At 34.1% G+C, this 18,653-nt stretch overlaps 1 protein-coding gene across 11 annotated transcripts in view; it reads right to left on the bottom strand.

Annotated features, from left to right (window-relative positions):
* The window catches only part of HDAC9 (histone deacetylase 9), a 911,013-nt gene that overhangs the window by 501,103 nt on the left and 391,257 nt on the right, over positions 1-18,653 (bottom strand). The window lies entirely within an intron of this gene.

Consider the following 18,653-nt stretch of genomic DNA (forward strand, 5'->3'; position numbering starts at 1 on the left):
ATACAGAATTTCTGAGCATATGCACCTGTTGATGGATAAATCATATGGTTAGTACCCAACTATGACTGTTCTGCATTCAACTATACATTGGTTGCCCGAAATATGGACCTCCTAACTTTTCTGTAGAAATAGCATTTATGATAGTCAATAGATTACCAGACACATTGTGGTGTTCAGCTATACAGTACAGTAGATAGTATCAGAGTTTTATAGTCTCTGGTGCACATTTATATCATTTCTATATAAGAGATAAATTTTACATTCCAAAGAGGGATCCTAGCATCTTGTCACTTCCAAGAGCAAACCCAAAAGTGATAATCTACTAGTCATGGAAGCTCTTTTCTCTTTTCTAAACTAAATCAGCGAGGAAAATGTAATTCTAAGGCATCAGAAGCAATAGGGGAAACAGAGGATAAAGTAGATTATTTCAAAATTCCCAGAACAATCCGATGGAATAGGGATCTTGGTCAACTCCAGAGTCTGAAGTCAGAGGGGACAAACAAGGGGACACAAAGTTTTGATGAAAGGGAAGAAATAAACATGTTAAATCATTCATCAAATAAGCCACTGCTGAATTCCTCTTCTTTCACAGATTAATTTCTACTGAATACTCTACTTCTTGAAAAATTGTATTTGGATATGTAAGTTACAATTTTTAAAAAATATATATTCCAAATTGCATTTGACTTAAGCTACACAACAAAATCTTACGTTCCTGTCAGTGGAAAAAACAAAAAACAAAAAACAACGATCTGATTCCATCTGATACTACAAATAAACTTTTGATTACAAAATTTATGTGTAAAATTCAAAGGATAGAAACAGTATGGACCTAACAATTTTCCTTAAGGATGATGTACTGAAGTAGTAACTATCATCACATTTTAGACCTGGTAGGAAATTTAGAGATAGTGAATTGTAGTTTTCAAACTCTGCCTCATGACATAGGGTACCTGTGAGTTGCCTAAGTTTCCTCAAAAAAAAGGTTCTCCGTGGAACCAGGGGAGTTCCGCTTTTACCTGTTTCCATTTGGAGATTTAAGATTTCTTTTGAATAACTTTTTTTTTATTCTACAAAACATTTATTTAAAGAACATTTTTTAAATTGAGGTATATTTGACAAATCAAGATTGTTTACATTTCAGGTGTACAATTTGATGATTTGATACACCTAACCTTGTGAAATAATTACCATAATCAAGCTACAAATCTATCATCTCAGCTAGTTACCACTTTTTTTGTGGTGAGATCAGAACAAGAACTTCTTATATTAAGAAAAACAATAATTGAAATTCACTCATGAGGAAACTAAGGAGGCTTGACTACAAAAGGACTCACTATTGGAGCCAGGCTTTAAAGACTGTAGCTTAAGGAAATACAGGTAATTAATAACTAACCATATAGGTCTAGCATTTATATTATCCATTCTCACCATCTTGTCCCTTACCAAAATGATACAAATCTGAGACATTCCAAATAAAATTTAATATGATCTACTGATGAAAAATGGACCCACTGTCTAACTGTTTCAGAGTGATTTTTAACAGAATACAAAAATTTATGATGAATATACAAAAGGGATAACAAAATCACCATATTGATATAATATGCCTCTGCATCTTTTGTCTTTTTAAGTTTAAATTACACCTTCAAACCATAATTGATAAAAAAAAAAATCTCTCAGCTTTTATAATAAAAAATAAAAAATAGAATAAAACTCCAGAAGACTGAGTTAGTAATTACCCTAGTTCTTAAAGGTTCCAGGAAAGGGCATTCCACATAAAATACTGTAAATAATGTGTCTTCTTCATTTTGACCATTATTTAACATGAGGTTTATTTACGTTTCATCCCTGCATTCTTGCAGTATGTTTTTCCATTAGCCATCTTCTCTTTTATTTAACTCTTGATAATGAAAAAATATTGTGGAGTGAAAAGACATTGGATGCTTACAAAAAACCCCACTTGTTTCTCAAAAGAAAAATAAGTATCATCAAAACAACCATCAACTATATTGATTACTATATTTCTATTATTAAGAATGTTGAGTTAATTCTTCTCACATCATCTCAGTAAGGTTAGTAAAGAAATGTGACTCAGTTTCTTTTGGGGTATTTATAAAACTATAGTTTACTAATTTGGGGGAAAAAGATATATGTTCTATTACAAGAACTATAATAAGCTAATACAAATGTCAGGCTAGGTAGATGGGTAGTTTAAAAAGTTTCAATATAAATTCAAATTCAATTAAATAAGCATTTATTGGAAACTAATCCAAATATTATATTTTATATACATATAGGTCAAAGAAAAAGGTAAAAAAAGTAACAAGGGCCAAAAATCTTAGGTTCTTAATTTAATAGTAAATGAAAGTGGGAATTAAATCCTAATGTACAATGTTATTTCAAAGTTATCATAATCCCATTTCTTTTTATGCAGACATATAAGCAAAAAAAAATATTAAAAAACCTGTATGGCACCAAAATATCTCCAGAAATATCCTCAGACCTCTAGCTCACAATGACCTTTTCTAAAATGGATTTGGATCACAATCATGAAAGACACAATCCCACATGCCATAATCCTGAATGTTGAAATCTGAAAAGATACAAAATCCCTAAGGTCTAAATCCCTTAGGTCTAAAATCTCTCATGTCTACAATCCTGAAAATGACAATCTCGAAATATTAAAATCTCAAATATGAAATCTTGAATTCTGGGGAAGGGATTAGTTTTTGGTCGTATGCAGGATTATTGCATCATGTTAGTTGCATCATGTTAGGCGGCTGTTACAGTCTTTATTTGGAAATTAAGTATGGTTAAAGAGAGACTTACGGGAGCCAAGTTGACAAGGGGTGGACCTGTGGATTCAATTTTAGATGTCACTGGATTAAATACTTAGAAACCTATTAAACCATTTTTTGGGTGTGTCTGTGAGGGTGCTTCCAGATGACATTAGAGTGTGAGTTTGAATGGATTAGGTGAAGAAGATCTGCCCTCAATGTTAGCAGGCACCATCCGATCTGCCGGGGACCTATACAGAATAAACACAGGAGGTGAACTGGTTTCTCTCTGAGAACTAGGGCAGGCTTCTCTTCAAATGCCTTGGACATTAGAAATTTGATTCCACGAGAAGTGCATTATCACAACGTTGACTTCACACGTAAGCATTGTTTCTGAACCCAAACATGTCGAAATTTCTTCAATAAATGAAAGAAAGATTTTGTATGTCTGCGTTTGTGAAAGAAAATTTATCAGGATCTCAGTTCTTTGGGTAACTATATGTGTGTTGGTGACCCACTGAATTTTTTGATCCATCTTGCCAAAAAGCTTAGCTTGTTCATCAGGAAATTTAAGATGACTACAGTTATATAAAGCTGGGTGCACACAATTATCAACCACAGTGATATGCATTTATACATTTCCATTTGTGACCTATTTCTTTATAAATACGGTTTGTCTGCATCATAACTGTTATACTGGTGTGACTGTTGCTAGTATACCTGAGTGTTTTTGCTTATAAAAATATGTGCTATTATTTCTTATTTTATTGTGTACAGTGTATTGTTTTGTTTTTATTTTTCTCAAATAAACCCCCTTTTAAAATGTAAATGAATATAAAGAATGTTTTTATTATTTTTTTCAGAATTATATTTTCATCTTTTGGGATGTCAACACTTGAGATTATGGAGTTCAAGTTGTATTTTTCTCGATTATAATAGGCTTTCTTCTAAAATCAATCTCAGTTGGTAACTGGAAACAAGCAAGGGAGGTAATGTAACACAATTTATTCTACCACAACGATATATCATCAGTTCATCTGTAATCAAGCAGAGACTTTTCATGTATTAGCAAACCCTATGATTATGGAATCTAAATGAAGTAAGATTTAAAACTTAATTACCTCAAATACCGAATTTGTGCTCTACAATTGTAGTATGCTGCAAATTACTCACCAATAACTGGTGCTCCTCCACTCACTCACTCACTCACTCACTCATTGATGTTACCTCTTCTCCCAGCCTCACATTCCTCAAACCATTGTTAAAGCAATAAAACTATATGCATTTGCCTGAAGTCAGTGAGCTTGATTCCTTTAGACCTCCAAGGAACGGGATGGAGGGGAAAGTACAGTGTACTAATTTTTGTTCAAACTGAAGACCTTATTTATCTGAATTTTCTATTTCTTAGAGGAACAGCATCAATTCTGTATGAATAAGGGATACTCAATTAACAAGTGATGTCTCCCCACTTAGAAAGCCTAATTAGATAACAAATCGTCTTCTGAGAAAATCTTCCTCATCTGAGGAAAGATTTTACAGCAGGTAAAGGGTCTGAGAAATCATGTTGGCATTGAAATTTCAGGGAGACTGTTACATTTGAAAGCAAAACAAATCAACGACAACAAAAACTTTAGAATCATTGGCTTTGCAGTGATTGAAAATAACTCTTCCCTTCAAATGGGATGTGTTGAGCCAAGATTTATTCTATTTTTAGAGGATTACAGAGGATCAAAATCACCTGGGAACTTGCTAGAAGTGCAATTTATTGGTTCCTACCCCAGAACTACTAAGTCAGAATCTCTGGAAGGAATCTATATTTTAACCGGACCTCCAAGTAATTCTGATGCACAATAAAGTTTGAGAACCATAAGATGAGATCATCCTTTCAAAAGCAGGAATTATATAGCAAAAATATAAAAGAATAAAGTATCTTTTGGTGTGATTTCAAATTAGCCAACATTTTTAGAGAACAATTTTTAAAAATGAAAATAATTAGACTAGGTAAGGCTAGGTAAGAACAAGACTATTAATATTCGGAGCATGAAAGACTAAGGTGGATTGTTAAGAAAGGGATCTTCTAGCTTGCGAATGAGAGCAGCACTGTACTCTTAAGATGATGGGTATGTGTGCACAGCTTTTCCCTGCTCAGCCATTTTGTTCCAGGTTCTATTTTTTTCTGAGTGTTTTCCAGTTGCACGTCAGCCCCTCTCGGCAGCGCTCAAGGCAGCCAGCACAGGAGGAGAAATCAATATGGCGCTATGCAGTCCTGTAATTAGGGATAAGTAAAACTTGATGGTCTTTTGATACAATCAAGGGAAGTTTATTTTTTCTATGAAAGTGAGTTATTTCATATATTGAATATCAACTATTTCACAGCCACAGTGCAAGCCCTGAAGATATAAATGTATACAAGAATGACACAGGCTCTACTTTCATGGAATTTTCAGTTTTAGAAGCAATACAATCAAGGTGATTACTATACAGTTTGATAAGAAACTCTGTAACTAAATTTTCTTCAAATCTTCCCTGAATTTTAATTTATAAGCATGGATTCAAAATAATAAATTTCTCAGGATTGTTATAAGGATGATAGAGAATTATATAATACCTGGCAAATAGGTATTCAATAAATACTAGCTATTATTACTATAATTGGTTATTAAAAATATCCTTCTATGGACCTTTAATTCATGATTATTAAAATGTTGAAAAGCTGTTACTCATCTGTTTTTCTAAGAAACTGTATAAATTCTAAAGAAAGTTATATAACTGATTAGATGTTGAATTATTTACTCAGAGTTATAAAAAGTTGCATGCATCAACTTGAAAAAATAGTTCATTTTGCTTTCTGCTGTATCACCAGAGCTTAGCGTAATGTCTGGCACATAGTATGTCACTCAATAAATATTTCTGCAATGAATAAATGATTCCTTCTTCAGATGAAGCTATGAAATGACTACTGATCTTGAGTAAATCACTAATATACTATTCAACCTCTAATATTTCATTGTTATTCATTTTATATAGTTTCTTATTAAAATATTAATTTAATAACAAAAATAAACCATAATTAAAAGCTAAGTATATAACCGAATAAAGAATCTCATTGAAAGCAAGTGCAGTTTAATTGCACTTTCACTTTTTGCATTTCCTTTGCCTTGTTCTTGTCCCACAACATAGACCAACCAGTGAAAAAGACTTGGCATCAGACTGTCACAGAAATGATCTCAATGTGATCATCATTATCTAGTACAATTTGAATGAACAAAATATTAAAATATCTTTCTTGTGAGGCATTTATAGCAGATATAAGCACTAAGAAATTAATATAAAAATGTGTGTGTAACTCTGTTTTACGGTAATGAATCTAGTAATCTTGCAGTCATGACAGAGCTTCCAGAAAACTCTGGTTATAAGCTGTATTGGCTAATGTCTTCATGCTCTATCTTTAACTCATGAATTTCACCGAATACACCATTTGCACTCAAAATTCTAGAAGAAATATATTACAGCTTCAGACCCAACTTTGCCTCCCTTCAAAGGTCACTAGAGAAACTTACAACACAATTTTTATACTTCGTATAAACAGTATTTCTGTGACTCTAAAACTAATGTCTCATATAAGATAACTAAACAACTTAACATCATTTTGCATTAGTATATGTACTACATATGCCTGAATGTATCAGTACATATCAACTAGAAATCCTTGCGTTTCCTTTAAGTGACACGTAATGGTTCATGCTGAATAATGTAGCACTATTTTCTTTATTTAACAGTGTCTGCTTTGAAACGCAAGTTAACACTGACTAACCCATCCTATGTTGACTAAGCTAGGTACATACAAGGTGTTCGCAGGATCAGAAACTTAACGGAAAGCTCTGTTTCAAGAAAACACTATTTTTAGCTACAGGGCTATGAAAATAAAAAAATTCTAGAAGTCCAGTTAAGGATTAGCATTCTGATCTTCACTACTTGGTATGAATCAAAAGTTTATTTTATTCCACAAAATAAGTCTCCTTCTTATGTAGCTGCACATTTAATATTTATCAACTTGGAAACTCTGAACACCAAAAATTCTGTCATGTGTGGCATCTGAATATATACTACATTTGAGAGCTGTGATAAGACTAAGTTACTACTTGCTAACATAATTGTAGCAGATACCAAAAGTCAACCCAGAGCTTTTTACATCATTTCTTGCTACAAAAGTCAAGTTGATACGTGGCATACCACACCATGATCTATAACCGAGTTAAGTCAAGAGGATTCTAGAAAGCTTGCCTCTGAAAATAGCAACAACTTTTGGTTAATGTTGCAATTCAATTCTGACTTCATAATTCAATCTAGTTGGGTGTGAACTATTGAATTTAAGAAATAGCAAGTACCTAAAACATATTTTACTTATGTTTCGACAGATCAAAAGTATTTATAGCAATGGCATATAACTAAATACAAACATTTACAACTGGCCATATCACTAAGTTTATACCATACATCCTATGGTTATGGAATCTTCTCTATTTCAGGACTTCTCTCATTTCAGTGCCAAGAACAGAGGCAAATACACTCTAAGGCCATTCAAGTTTTGACAACCACCTGACCTAGGAGTTTAACCCCTAACTTTCTTCTGCAAACATCATGCAACAGACACAATTCCTGGATATTACCCACACAAATTTTTCATTTTTCCATGTCTCTGAACATGATGTTCTTGTATTCACTCTTTTTCATTTGGGAAATTCTTTTTCATTTTACCAGTATATAATGTCCTTCTTTGTCCCTTATGATGTCTTTTGCCTCAAGATTACTACAACAGACTTTCTTTTTATTCACATTTGCCTGGTAGATATTTTTCTTTCCCTTTATTTTCAACCTTTCAATGCCTTTATTTTAGGTATCACTCTCTTTTATAAGCAGCCTACTTCTGTATTTTTTTTCTTATATCCAATATAAAAGTCTCTGCATTTGGTGAGCTCACAGAAGGGAGATAGAAGCCCTTGCTGGTGCACCATATTCTCTGGAGCTAAAAGCAGTAAATCCATTTCATCCCCCAAAACACTCTCCAAAGATGATCTCCTTGGCAAAGCCACATGTTGATTGAATAGATACATATGAATCTACAGAAATGTAGATAAAACATTTGATAACTATACACTTCCATTCATACTTATTTTCACAAATAAATGTCAGGCACACAATTTTGACCATCTTCTGCATTATCATTCCCATTCCACCTACCACCCTTCCCCAAATCTAATATTTTTTCTGGACAAAATTATAGCCATACATAAGTTTCATATTATCAACATAAAACATGGAGATTATAAATTATATTACGCTTTATTTTCCTATAATTAAACACAAGGAATTAGATATTCAAGATTCCAGAGAATTTACTTAAAACATTTCCATTTCTATACTGAAACTATTTTTACTGAAAATAATTTTAACAATTGTTTCTATGCTCTTCAGGGTCTCCCTGGTTCTGTCTAATGGCTATACTGGCTTCTATTACAGTTTTTCTACAGAACATATTGATGAGACACTCTGAGAACATCAAAGCTCTAATAAAAAGAAGTTCCACCTTACATTCTCATCGAGTTGAAGGCTGTCTTTTCAGCTTTAAAGAGATCCTACATGGTCTAAGCCTTTTGAAGGAAGGGTCTTATGATCATATACTTTCTAGATCAGAGAGATACATTCTGGAAAATGTGGAAACTTTGGCTTCAGATATTAATTTAAATTTGATTCATGAGAATCGTGGCATCTCTTTTATATGAAACAGAACTATATAACTGGTATAGTTTGCCATCAAAGTTCATATGTTGGAAACTTAATTCCCAATGCAACAGTGTTGAGAAGTGAGACCTTTAAGAGGTGATTAGGTCCTTCAGGAATGGATTAATGTCATTATCATGAATACGTTTGTTATAAAAGCAAATCTAGCCATCTCTTGCTTTCTCATGCTCTCTTGCCCGTCTGCCTTCCACCACGGGATGATGAAATAAGAAGGCCTCACAAGATGCCCTTACCATGCTCTTGGATTTCCCAGCCTCCAGAACTGTAAATAAATTTATTTTCTTTATAAATTGCCCAGTCTGTGGTATTCTACTACAGCAACACAAAACAGACTAAGACAGTAACATTTCAAATAATGTGGCTTATTGTATGAATAAGAGGCCTGGATTGAGACAGAATTTGATTTGAATTTTGTCTCTGCCACTTATTATGCAGGACTGTACAACTTGGATATGTTACTTAGACTTTCTGAGTCACAATTCTCTCATGTTATAAATGGGGATATTAACATCTGCCTTTCAGTATAGCTTTAATATTTAGAAATAGTAAATATAAAGTTCCTAGCATTATAACATAATAGCACTCAATATACAGTAGTCATTATGATTATAATATTAATACATAAATTAGAACTAAATGATTGAAGGACTACTTAGAATTCTGTATTCTGTACTAAGATAATTGAGTTCTGTATTGCTGAACTAACATCAGCTATAAACATTATAAACAGAATATAAAAATCATTAGTCTGCTTTGTTTCTTAAAGAAAAAATAAATATATATAATAAATATATATAAATTAAATATGAAAAGTTAGAATGGAAATTTTCATCATATGAATATCACTCTCCAGGCTGCTAAACAAACCATTTATATTCAATGATTCAATGATTCCTAACTGCCAAATAAGATATGGAAATAATGAACAAGAAGGAGGTGGAATATGCTGGGCTATTTGCTATATTCTTTTTATAAAGCCAAATCTGACATTTTAATATGAGAAATGAAGCTTGATAACAACACTCACATGAAATACAGAGCCTTCATTAGGTACAATGAATTACGTCTGTGTTTGTCATTTAATTCGAACCTAGGAATATCTTCAGTAAACAATGTATTCCCCCCAACTAATGTTTTCTCTCCAGATGGCAGGGACAGTCTATTTAAAAATCAATAAGCTAACATTAGTTATTTCACCTGAAGCTGTAACAATCTGTTTTTTGTAATGAAGCAGGGACTGTTGTCTTATTTTGGCTATGTCTGAAGGAAATTCTCAATGGTACTTGCTTATAAGCAGAAGGGACCCTTTGGAACCCAAGTTTAGTTATTTTAAATTCAAAACCCTAGTTGAACTAAAATTTTTTACGTTTTCCTTTTTTTTTTTTTTTTTTTTTTTTTACAGGTGGGGTCTTGCTCTGTCATCCAGACTGCCATGCAATAGCACAATCATAGTTTAATAAAGCCTCAAACTCCTGGGCTCAAGCAATCTTCTCTCGTGATTTCAGAGTAGCTGAGACATAGGCATGCATCACCATGCCTGGTTAATACTTTTTCATTATTTCAATTATGAATAATTATGTGTTGACTTCAAAAACCAAGGCCTAGTTAAACGAAACTAAAATCTAGGAGCTAAATGGTTCTAAGGGCTAATTAACAGGGAATCCACATACATAAGTTAATGCTATCCCCTTCAAAAGCTAGGGAGAAAACACTCAGCAGATGTAATATTCAAAAACTTCAGGCATTTGATTGCATTTAAAATATGCACTTCACTCAAAACATGCATATAGCATTACATGAACAAAAAACGTAAACCAATATGGGGGTTGAGAAATGAGAACCCATGATTATCAAGTTCTATGATAATGGGGCTACCTTTGTATTTCAATACCTATAGACATCTACTTTTTTTTTTAATAGGAGCTTGCTCTGTCACCCAGGTGTAGTGCAGTAGTGTAATCACAGCTCACTGCAAACTCAACCTCCTAGGCTCAAGGGATCCTCTCCCCTCAAGTGCTGGGACTACAGGCACACACCACCGTGGCTGGCTAATTTTTTTTTTTTTTTGAGAGATAAGGTCTTGCTTTGTTGCCCAGGCTTGAACTCCTTGGCTCAAGCAATCCTCCCACCTCAGCCTCCCAAAGTGCTGGGCTTACAGTGGCCACCATGCCCAGCCCCATAACAGTATTTTAAATATTTAGCCATTAGGGTAAAACTAAAGTACTCTTTTTTGTACTTTCAAATGAATCATGAATTATTGTAACATCTCAAAACTGTGTAGATCATTACATAGTAGAACATATTGGTTTTCAGACATTTAAATGTATGTGATTCAAATCAGTTGATAGAAAAGAGAAAGATTAAAATAATACTCAAAATTTTGAATTTTGAATCTGTGCCAATAATACAATGTTTAGACAGTCATGATATAAGCCTTTCTGGTAATAAAATTTGTTAATTTTGAACTTTAACAGAATTGCCAATGTAGCATCAGTCTTAGAAAATTTGAGATAAATGAAAAAACAGAACTTGATTTGTAAAAATTTTAAATGACCCTATTTCCAGATGAGAAAAATTCTGCCAGAAGTTCTTATGTGTATCCAGAAGCAATTTAAAATTTTCCAGAATTAAGCTTCTTAACATAGGGTGACCTGGGTAAGAGGACACATTAGACAACACGGCCACTCTTCATTCCAAAAACCCTCTTTCCCAGGATTTTCCTGTGATCATAACAACAATGCCTACTGATACAGGTCATAAATAATCCTCAAAACACATCCACTATCAAATAGATTACTGGTCAAAGTTCTTCCAATTCACTGCTGTGGGTTTATTTTCCTTTATTCTGCTTTTTCTGAAAACCTTGCTCTCATTTTTACTTAGGTTCTTCAAAATCACTGTATCCTGTCTGTATATCAATGCTTTCGCACATGTCCTTTGTAGTTGCTTAAGATGATATCTCCCTCATTTCAGCAATCATTACCTGTTCTTGAGACACCCATTCACATAATACTCATTGAAGCCTTTGTTTTCTTTCATAGAAATCAAAAGTTGACTTTCTTGCCCCAACTTAAGCACACATTTCTTACCCACTAGCTTTCATATTATTTTCTGCATCTTTCTTCTTTCTTTGTAGTATATAAAGTGTAATTTACTGTATATAATGCATATAGTATATAATGCATAATTCACCATCTTTTTCTTTTGCTAATTCTTAATGCAGCAGTGGAAAAAGTCACACTTCAGAGCAGTACTTCAAAAAAATCTGTCTTATAGAGTAATACGTTAGACTTTGCTCTGTTTTTAAGGGTTTCCTCATATTTAGATAACAAATATTATTTGCTTTGACAAGCATTGGTTCTTCCAATGGCTCCTGGGAAGAAGCGCCTTCAGTGTTCACACAAAGTGAGCATGACCAGAGAGGGCAGCAAGCCACTGGACAGGACACCCATGAGCTGTACAGCCAGGCACACCTAGCTGTTAATGCTCCCTTGGTAATGCTTTGATTCGATGGCCCAGGAAGAAAAGTTATGCCCTGTGATTCCAAAAAATGTCTTAAAAATGTGTGATGCTTCTCTAAGAAAAAAAATAAATAAGGGCATTGCTCAGTTACTTTTCTTCTTAATTTAGGTTTTAATCCTTCAATACAATTTTCTATCCTTCTGTAATAATCATTTGTAAGATTTGATAGCTCTAATAACATCTCAAGTATTTATTGCTGGAAGATAGCTGAGATCAAGACAAAAATGCAAACAATATCCACATAAGGGGAAAATAGTTTTTAAAAAAATCCCTGAGACGTGGCAGCCAAGGAGAATTTTTTTTTTTTGGTGAGTCCAGGTCTTGCTATGTTGCCCAGGCTGGTCTCAAACTCCTAGGCTGAAGTGATTCTCCTGTCTCAACCTCTCAAGTAGCTGAAATTGCAGGTACACATCACTATGCTCAGCAGCCAGGGATACTCTTTAACCGTGTGACAGGGCACATGAGGGTCCATGGTTGTGCCCCTGTTTTCAGTTCAGACCTCTTCCCTTCTTGCCAGAACAAGCAGAATATGATCTTTCCCATCACCTTAATTTTGCAGAGAAAGTGCAGAGCACAGTCAGAGTTACAGAGGCTCCTGACTGAATGATCATGCCTCAAGGCATATACAACGTAGAGATAGGCAACTGATGAATGGCTTGGAAGGAAACCAAGCCCTTCGGAAATGCTGGTAGTGAAGACTTCGCACATAAAGTCACCCACAGGCAATTACAGACACAGCTAATAATCATTTTTCTGCAAATAATCACAAGGATCTGGACATAAGGAAGTAACAACCAGACAAAAGTCATCATGCAATACTATGGCCCATCCAGAACTGAAACTCAAGCATTCAGACTACACAAGGCAAGTGATCTAGACTGGACTTAGCTCCACATGCTGAAGGTATACACTAGATCCACAGTGAGGGGTGAACTGAAGATTCATATCACAACTCATCATTTGTCATGTATAATTTTGCTTTACTTCAACTATATAGGAAAGTAAGCCATTGTGCAGTTGATTAACTCACATTACATCATTTTATCATCTTCCCAAAGCCTAGAATGAAAATAAATTTCCTAGGTATTATAATGGATACTGGGATGACACAATCTGACTACTGAAGACAAAAATACCCTGGTACTCAAAGTAAACAGAACCAAGTATAACTCTTATAACTATAACCCATAGTGTTCAGCAGTTTATAGTGGTATTGTAGTTAATATCCATTTGAGTAACCCAAAAGTAATATCTAAGTAAGTAAGGTCCATTATTTATAATTTTTGAACACCACGAAGGAAACAATAGGCCTGTAACAGTACAGGTATGCAGCAATAACACAATAATTGCATTTCACAGAAAATTCATATTCTGTTAAATATGTACTCTAAATAACAAGTTTATGAGATGATGGGATTATAAGCAAACTGTTCAAAGCCTATGTTATTTGGTAATTATACCACCATGTCCATCATCACTATCATTATCATATAATATTATTATAATTATTGATATTTACAGTTGTTAAGTGGGGATAAAAGTTGGATTGTCCTCTCCAAAAAACCAGCAGCTCAGCTTGGCCAGAGGCCGCCACAGTGGATGGACAAATGCACAAAACAATAGAGAGGACAGTGAAGAGGGGTGATGGGGACCGAGGCACTGCTGGGAGAACTGGAGCTCTGCGGCGGGGCTGCAGCCTAGGTGGGCTTGGAGGAAATGTCCCCTGCCATGAGCCTACAGTATAACAAGTTTGGGCATGAGGAACTGAGATAAGCAACTCACTGGATGCAGATACTAGTTTTTAATTTCTTAAACATACTCCAAATGATTCCTGTTGGCAATGTAGCAGCCCAGTTGATGGCTTTTTCTTTCCCATTTATTACTAAAAGTTATTATTCTATTTGCACTCTTCTGGTTCCCCATGACTAGAAAAAAATCACATAAGAACCAACATCACTTTATACTCATTAACATCTACGTACCAATCACATTTAATTTTTGTTATAGAAACACGTGTTGCAGCAGAACAGGCTAAATATCTTAAAACTCTCTTTATTTCCTTTCCTCAATCTGCAGCTCTGACATACTGGAAATGCTTTATTCAGCTCACTACAACCACCTTTGAAAACTTCCTGCAGCTCTGTCCCCCAGGTATCTCTGTCTCTCCTACTTACCTAACCACTCTCCCTCCCTACAAACTTTCTGGCACAGCAGTTGCTCTATGGCCCCAAAGTTAGGGAAAGGTGCCCATCCTGCCTCAGAATCAGGTTTTCTGGTTTTAGAATTGTACAGCACATTGTCTCTGATTACACTTCAGTGTTAAAATATTGTTATGTGTTAGAGGCAGGGTGGTGCTAGGAGAAAAAACATAGATTCGGACTCAATCTTGACTACACAGCACTCTAATTTTATAATCTAGGGCATGTTATCCTCAGTTTTATCTATCTACTGGTGATGACCATCTATCCCTAATAGTAGTGTTGCTGGGAAAACCTAGAATGTCTAATATAAACACTGGTGCACAGTATTTAATCAACAACTAGTAGCTAATTAATTAGTACGCTGTAAACCTCATACTCAAAATAAATTTACTTGTATCTCAGAAAAAAATTCTAAAAAGTTCGTTGGCAGCAGACTAGGAAAAAAAAATAGAAAGGAGGAAAGGGTTCTGCTAGAAACAGGCAATCTTCCAGGAAAAAAAAAAAAAAGACAGAGTGGAATTTATAAAATAAAGGAGAAAGAAGAAAAGCTAAAATTAGCAGATTTTAGACCGCTCTTAGCATTGCAATCTAGGATAACTGAGTGTTGGCACACACAGGCCTACTCTCACACTTCAATATTATGTAATATAATAAACCATTACCATATTACATAATATTAAAATAATGTTAATAAAATAGTCTTGAGCGATAGTTAAACCAAGTAAAGTGTCCTGAACTGAAGAAATCCTAGCTAAAAGACAATAAAGAAAAAAATTAATACGGAGATACATTTTGTCCATGGATAGAAAAAAATCAATATTTAGTGTTAACATTATTCTTAACTTGACAAGCTACTTCTATATTTACATGAAATAGCAAAATTCCAAGAAAAGTCATAATTTTGAAGGAACTTAAAATGAGGGTATGTGCCTTATCAGATTTCAGGAGTTATTTGTTAAGCTACACAAAAGAGAATACATTATTGGTTCAAATATAGACAACTAGGTAAGAGAACAGAATAGACCAACGACAATTAGGCCCACATATGTGGAATATTGTCCCACATATGTGGAAACTTTACATATATCAATACTAGCACTATAGAGAAGGGAAGATTTTCAATAACTGGTGCTAAGATAATTGCTACTCTATGTTAAACTTATTTTTTGTATTAAACTATACATACACATACACATGTACACTCCCACTCAGAAAATCAATTCCAAGTAGATTAAACATATATATAAAAAGCAAACTTGAAAAGTTTTACAAGAAAAAATGTCAAAGAATACATTTAAATTCTCAGGTAAAGAACTGATTTAAATGAGATATAAAAGAACACAAATCATAAAGAAAAAGATTGATAAACATGATATAATAATATAATTTTGTGCAAAGACACTTTTAAAAAGGGAAATGTATTAATGACTGATTGAGAGAAAACATTTAAAGTGAATTTAATTAATCAAAAATGAGTATTCAGAATATATATTAATAATGGTTAAAAAATAAGTTAGAAAAGACAACCCAATAATAAAGTTGGCAAAAGAAAACAGGCAAGTGATGGAAAAGAAACTCTAATGTCCAATCCACATATGAAATATGTTACAGCACATTAGTAATCAGAAAATTGAAAATTAAGCCAAAATGAGACACCATTTTAAACCCAGCAGACAGACAAAAATTGAGTCTAACAATACCAAGTATTGGTAAGAATGCTGAGTAATAAGGACTCTGATACATTGATAGTGAAAGTTTATTTTGTTACAAACATTTCATTTAATGAGGGCTAGAGTTTCTCAAGAAATTTTCTTTTGAAGTAGCAATACTTTGTATTTTTTAAGGGAACTAAATATTCTGGTACAATCCTAAATTGAATCTTGGCTAAATTTACCTTCCTCTTTTCTTTTCTATTTAATTTAAACTAAATGTATTCTTTTCAAGGTTTTCTCATTGTAATTCTGTTATCAACAGTGAGAAATTACTATGGCACCTGAAATAAACGTTGATTTTCAAACTAAGTAATATAACATAAAAGGAATGAGCTAATAATGCGCAGCCCATCATCCTGAGAGTGCAGCACAGAATTAGAAAATGCATAAACTGCATTTAAAAGTACAGTATTTTGGCCGGGTGCGGTGGCTCACGCCTGTAATCCCAGCACTTTGGGAGGCCGAGGCAGGCGGATCACGAGGTCAGGAGATCAAGACCATCCTGGCTAACACGGTGAAACCCCATCTCTACTAAAAATACAAAAAATTACTGGGGCATGGTGGCGGGCACCTATAGTCCCAGCTACTCGGGAGGCTGAGGCAGGAAAATGACGTGAACCCGGGAGGCAGAGCTTGCAGTGAGCCGAGATCGTGCCACTGCACTCCAGCCTGGGCGACAGAGCAAGACTCCGTCTCAAATAAAAAAAAAAAAGAATACAGTTTTTTTTGTTTGTTTTTTCCTAAAGGTGATTGGTGCTTTAAGGAGTCATTCATGTCTGTTTACAACCCTTGGGCAATTAAAGTATTGACTGGTCTTTGTTTTCTAGTGTGAAAAGCAAGCATAGAAAAATGCAGGTATAGTTGTGGTAGGCAAACACATTTTAACCTAAAATGAAAACTATTAGAATTGTTATTAAAATATATTAATAAATACACCATTGGCAGAAAGGGCAGATGGTAGTTATAGCCTGTGAGTCGTTAATATTAGATAAAGGAATATATATAATTATTCTAAAGTTCTCTTGATTTTCATAAACGCACGTGATAAATATAATTTGTGAATAATGGCCAATTTTAAGAATCGACATAACATTAAATTCTGGAACTCTTATGTAATTTGTCAAATGATAAGCTCTTCTCTGGCTTTAAGTTTCAAAGGCTCATGAATGCTGGAAATGTGATGAGAAATGAATTTTGAAACCATCTTAAACCTCTTAAATTATAAAAATATCTTTTACTAGTAAAGAAATATTTTCACCATATGGAAACAATTTGGCCTTAATTAAATAACTATATCCATCTCAAATATATTTTGTAAATGCAGTCTTTTGGTTCCTGAAATAAATACACCTATGTGCATTTGTTTCAAACACACACAGACACACACACACATAACTGATCACCCTGTTTGTCAGCCTTTGCTTAGAAATTAGGACACACTGGATTAAACTGTGAGTTAGTGGGGACCAAGTAAGGTCTCAAACGCTATTATTATTGTCCTAATATTCATGTTCTTGAGGAGCTAACTCAAATTAGAAAATATATAATAGATTGCAGATTAGTCATAGTTGACTATAATATAATTAATTACTTTAATCTGTTTAATGAAGGATTCATCAGAAGGGGTGTGTGTTAGCTTTGGAGTCAGAAAAAATGCAGAGCACAAAGGTGAACATTGTCAAGGTGAACATTGTCAATGCCCACCTAAAGTCTACTTTCAGGAGAGGGTGTTCAGTACCAAAGGCATGTGAATTGCTATATTTGTAAGTAGTAAGTATTATTTTTCTTAGGAGCAGAATGTTTTCCTAGGAATTATTAGGTAAATACTTTGAAAACCTATTTGGCATGGAACATGAGACCTCCAGGGGGCAAACTTAAAAAGCAGAACTTTGCAAACAATAGAAAGGGTTTAGGTAACTGCAGGCTTTGCTTTTCTAGGTAGGAATACAAAACTGGAGCCAGAACTTAGTGGTTCAAAATAATAAAATCTATTTGGGACCTGTGCGGACAGAGAATGAAGAAAAAATTGAAACAGAGATATACAGATAAGGTTATTGCCTTCTAGGGGGAAACATTAAGGGAAGAAATAAGATATTTAATTGGACTTTTAAAATTAACTATATGATAATCATTTGGCTTTTTTCTTATACATTATGAAGTCTGAAATACTAATGCTTCAGGCCTTAAAGTTCAAAGAGAAAGTCCAGAAACTTACGTCATGTTGGGTTTGGGGTCACCTCTGAGGCTGTCTGTGGTGGTCCTGCCACATTTGAGTCCCCTAGAGGCAGATCTAGTCAGCCATCTTAGCCTCATGCTATTAAACACTCAAACCATGTAACTAATAAGTATGGGTTTGAGTCAATATTCTGCCATGATACATTTAATTATAATCTGGTTTCTTAGAACTTGTTGGTCATAAGTCATGAGGATATTGTCCCTTGGGGAAATACTTTTTATCGTGAGTATTCATTTGACATTAGGATTGAATCTACTAGTCTTTGTGGGCATTACTGATGTGAATTTGTCAAGGTGATGCCACACTGTGGGAACTTATCCTTAATCAGTGTTTTCTGAGCCCACTATCCCCGCAGAGTAACATAGCATAAACATTACACCTGCTATTTCTATTTAAATAT

This window comes from Pongo pygmaeus, chromosome 6, assembly GCF_028885625.2.
Source record: "Pongo pygmaeus isolate AG05252 chromosome 6, NHGRI_mPonPyg2-v2.0_pri, whole genome shotgun sequence".
NCBI lineage: Eukaryota > Metazoa > Chordata > Mammalia > Primates > Hominidae > Pongo > Pongo pygmaeus.